This window comes from Tamandua tetradactyla, chromosome X (assembly GCF_023851605.1).
Source record: "Tamandua tetradactyla isolate mTamTet1 chromosome X, mTamTet1.pri, whole genome shotgun sequence".
In the NCBI taxonomy this organism is placed as follows: Eukaryota; Metazoa; Chordata; class Mammalia; order Pilosa; family Myrmecophagidae; genus Tamandua; species Tamandua tetradactyla.
This window is the reverse complement of record NC_135353.1, coordinates 55,407,877-55,413,211: the sequence shown is the minus strand read 5'-3', so window position 1 is coordinate 55,413,211 and position 5,335 is coordinate 55,407,877.

Below are 5,335 nucleotides of genomic sequence, written 5' to 3'. Positions count from 1 at the left end.
AAAAGAGTTTGTAAAAAGTGGCTATTCCCCTAAAACTGGGAGGGAATGAGACTAAGCACTGATCACTGCTTTTGATTAGTAAATTGTAATCCTGGGTCTGTTCTCAGCTATAGTTTTAACCTGCCCAGATAAAAGCAGCCAGTAGCTTCTGTTTCAGCCCCATCCCCAATTGGGTACAGTCTTTAGAGAGTTAAAGCCACAGTATCTCCTAAAATTGTGGGGAATAGTTTGTGGCAGGGTGCAATCTTCTGAGCAGGCTAGGAAAACAAAGATTCAGGGAGCCATCAAAGGAACATTTGATGCCCTTCCCAGTCTCCTAAATAGAGCACTTTGAAATAGCTTTACACAACTTGAGAAGGTCCCTGACTCGGTTTTGACTGGGAAAAACTGACTTGAGAAGGTCCTTTTTGGGAAGACTCTGCCACCAGAACTTGCTCTCTAGACAAAAGTAACTAGATACAAGAAAATAAAGTTAAAGAACTATAGACTCAAATAAAAACAAACAGAACAGAGCAACATTCCCAAAGAATGAACAGAGGAAAGAACACTTTCTCCTGGGGGGTGAAACAACTATGCAAATAGTGCTATCTCAAAAAGTGTACCATATATTCAGGGCAATAGCTGGATGAAGAAGAATTGAAAAATACCTCATCAGTTAAATGCAGCCTATTCTAAAGGTTTAGAATAAGTTGAACCGAATGTGAAAGAAGAGTCTTAACATGAAGCCAACAAAAAATAAACAACTAGGCAAAAGAGAGAAATTGACCTCCAAAGTAAACACATCAAGATAATAGTATGCTTAGATATCAGCCAAAAATTACTGGTCATACTATAAAACTGGAATATATGGCCCAGTTAAAGAAAAAAATCAAACTTTCAGAGGAGACAGAATTTGGAACAGCTAACCAAATATATTCAAACAAATCTCTCAAATCAATGAAAGGAGAAGAAGGAAAATATGGCTAAAGAGATAAAGGATATTAAAATGACACTGTATGAGCATAAAGAAGAATTAGAAAGGATAAAAGGAAACATAGCCAAAGTGATGAGAATGGAAAGCACAATAGATGAGACTAAAAATACAGTAGAGGCATGCAACAGCAGATCTGAAAAGAAAGAAGAAACAATAGGCAAACTAGAAGACAGGACAATCAAAATCTTACATTCACAGAAACAGATAGAAAAAAAGAATGAGAAAAATTTAACATTGTCTCCGGGATCTGAATGACAGCACAAAGCACCCAAACATATGTGCCATGGGTATATCAGAAGGAGAAGAGTAGGGAAAGAGGACAGAAAGAATATTTGAGGAAATAACAGCTGAATGTTTCCTAATTCTTATGAAAGACATTAATACACATGTTCAAAAAGTGCAACATATCCCAACAGATAAAGTCCTAATAGATCTACTGGGAGACACATGTTAATAAAAATGTCAACTGCCAAAGATGAAGATAGAATCCTGAAAGCAGCAAGAGAAAAGTGATTTGTCACATACTAGGGAAACACAATAGGACAAAGTGCCAATTTCTCAGAAAAAAAAAAAACATGGCGTTAAGAGAGCAGTGGTATAATATATTTAACGTACTGAAAGAGAAAAATTGACAGCCAAGAGTTTTATATCTGACAAAAATGTCCTTCAAAATTGAAAGTTAAAATATTCACAGATAAACAGATAGACACTGAGAGAGCTCAACAAGTGACCAGCCCTACAAGAACTACTAAAGGGAATTCTGCAGGCAGAAATGAAAAGACAGGATGGAGTGGCTTGGAGTAGAGTGAAGAAATCAATATTATCAGTACATGTAAGTGAAAGGGCAAAAGAGAGGCAAAATAGCATATTATATATCAAAAAACAAAATATTAAGTGGCTGACATGGCTCTAGGAGCTGCTCTGTACTGTTTCTGGTTATTTAGTAGTTGTTCTGGAGGACAAACTAAAATGTGCTCATTGCTAAGCCGCCATCTTGGCCACACCCCCAGAGTGGCTTTCATTAAAAGGGGATTTATTTCATTAGTTTTTCAGAGGAATGTAGTTAATATTCAACTGAGGTTCTTTCTTGCTTGGGAAGGCACAGGTCAATTTCTGCTGGCCTTCTCTCCAGGCCTCTGGGTTCCAATAACTTTCCCTGAGGTTATTCCTTTCTGCATCTCCAAAGGCCTGGGCTGAGCTGTGAGTGCTAAGATGAGATATGCTGAGCTGCTTGGGCTGTGCTATGTTGATCTCTCTCATTTAAACACCAGCCAATTAACTCAAACATCATTCATTGCAGCAGGCATGCCTTCTAGCTGACTGCAGATAAAATCAGGAACAGATAAGGTTCACATGCCCACAGTGATATAACTAGGCATCTTCACCTAGCCAAGTTGACAACTGAATCTAACTACTGCAGCATATAAAATGGTGCAGCTACCATGTAAGAGAGTTTGACAGTTCCTTAAGTAGCTAAGTATTGAGTTACTACATGATCCAGCATTCCACTAGCAGTTATATATGCTGAAAAACCGAAAGCAGATACTTAAAGAGATATTTGAACACATGCATTCATTATAGCATTATTCACCATGGCCAAAATATAAGTAATCCAAGTATCCATCAAGTGATGACTGGATAAACAAAATGTGGTATATGTATATATATATATACACACACACACATATACAAAATGGAATATTATTCAGCCTTACAAAGGAATGAGGTCCTGATGCCTGCAAGAACATGAATGAACCTTGAGGACATTATGTTGCATGAAATAAGCCAGACACAAAAGTACAACTATTGTATGATTTTATTGTAATAAATTAAGTATAATTGACAAACTCATGGAGCTAGGATCTAGAATATAGCTTACCAGGCAATAAATTGGGGTTAGGGAATGGGGAGTTGATACTTAACTTGTACAGATATTCTGTCTGTACAAGTTATGTTTGGAAATGATGGTGATGGTGGTAGCACATTATTGTGAGTGTAGCTTGAAGTGAACTTTATAGGTAAATGTGGCTTAAGGGGGGGACCTTAGAATGTATGTTACTAGAATAAAAATAGAAGGATCAAATATAGGACTGTAAACACAGTCAACCCTATTATAGATGAGGGACTATCATTAATAGTACAAGTAAAAATTTCTTTCCTGAATTATAGCAAATTTATGACACTAAGGCAAGGTGTTAAGAATAGGGAGGTATATGAACAGGAATATATAAACCTAAAGTAAACTATGAATGATAGTTAATAATAATATTTTAATAATCATTCATCAATAGTAATAAATGTCACTACTGTTAAAAATAGTACAATTATTTTTAAAGATTTCTATCAACAATTCTAACAAATGTTCCAAACTGGTGCAAGGTTTTGTTGATGGGAAGGGTATGGGAATCCTGAATTTTATGCAGGATTGTTATATAAACCTACAACTTCTCTAATAAGCAATATTTTTTAAAAATGAGAACTATACTACATCTTACCCTGTCGCAACATATAACCCATGTCACTGTTGGGGGATTAGCGAGAATGAACCAGTGAAAGAAATGATTAGAACTAGAAGGATGTTGCTCATTAGGCTTAGGAATTTAAACTTACCACTTTATAGAATGGTGAAACATCAAGTATATAGGGCAGGAAATTAATATAATGAAACAGAGTTTTAAGACCATCTGTTTGACAGTAACTGTGTACAGAATGAACTGGAGCATTGGGTAGTAATTTAAAGAAATAGTATGATAAATCTATGACAACAGTACAGGCATGAGGCATCAAGCGTCTGGGTTAGGTCAATTTCAATAATAATCAAAGGGGAAGAAAAGATAAGGAGGAGATTATGTGGCAAGTAAAAATGGGACTATGACTGATTGTGAAAATGATGATGAGGGAACAGTCAGAAATGAGTCAGAATTTGAACCTTAATAACCAGCAAAATGGGTCTCTTATTATTATGGAACACCATTACCTAGCTCTATGGGGACAATACTCATAAATGATTACATAAAAATGTAAGTGAAATAAGTACAGAAAAAGCTATTACTTTGTTCCTGCAATTTTTCTAAATTTGTCAGTGATCAAAGAAATATGATTAGATCCCTCCCTTGTGCTCTACCCATTTAACCACATGAAATGGCACCCTGCATTTAGGAATCAATGAGTAAGAACAAACTTGTAATATTAAAGAAGATTGAAGATAGTTTTACAATAGCCATAAGCAATTTACTGACTGAGAAGGAAGTAAGAACCTAATTTTACATTTATGATTGTCAGTACTACCAGAATTTTGGAAAAAAGCTGCACATCTCTGTTACTTCATGTGTAGTTCTTCATTTACAGTACATACACTTAATCAGAATCATACACTAAGTAATAATTTTTATTAGTTGATAAAGTACATTTCTTTCTATTACCTAGTGATCCATTTAAAACAAATCTAATTTTTTTAAAAAATTACATTTTTAAAAAAGGCTGAAGTGCACATTTTTCTAAACCAAGATGTTGTAGGATAAGCTCAAAGATAAAGAACAGATAAATTGTCATTAGAGTATTTCATGCATTTTAAATTAAATTGACTGCAAATATAAAGAATATGTGCTTTAACATTCTCTCTTTGTACACATATACATATACATGTATACATAGAATGTGATAGATGAATAGATATACTTTAAAACATTTTTTCACTGAACTACATGTCATTGATATTGTCTACACATATCAAAACACATTTCAAATTATAGTACTACTCTAAGAAGTATCATATCTGTTTTCACATATATTTCTCCACAAATATAGTCTACTTTCTCTGCCTTATTTTGAAGACAAATCATAATTCTGTCTTCTCATAATTTTCTACATAGAAAGGAATAACAAGTAAAAAGAATAATCAAAATGCCTCCCAGGTGTTGTTCTCAGGCCAAATCCACAAATGAATATTACTTGGTGTTCTTGGGTCTTCATGTGACTACTTTACGTTTTTTTGTGTATACATATATATATGAATATGCATAAAGGAGTAGAAGTTCAGCTTCCAGTATCTCCTAATGGATGAGTCTTTACACAGATAACATCATAAACTCTGGACAAAATGTATTTTTTAATCAAATATTTGAAAGCATTATTTTATGACTAAAATCAGGCCAAAGCTGGAGTAAACTAGATATTTGGAAGAAAGTTAAGGTGCTAGGTGTGATTCTTTTATCATTTAATGGCTTTCAGCTGAAGTGCTGGCGCTAGTCTGTGCCAGTATGGCAGATAATATTCTGAGAAGATATCTGCAGTATAACTGGAGGAAAAACAAGAGAAAAGAATTCTGGGCAACCAAAGCCACTGAAAAATGAGGAGAGGAAT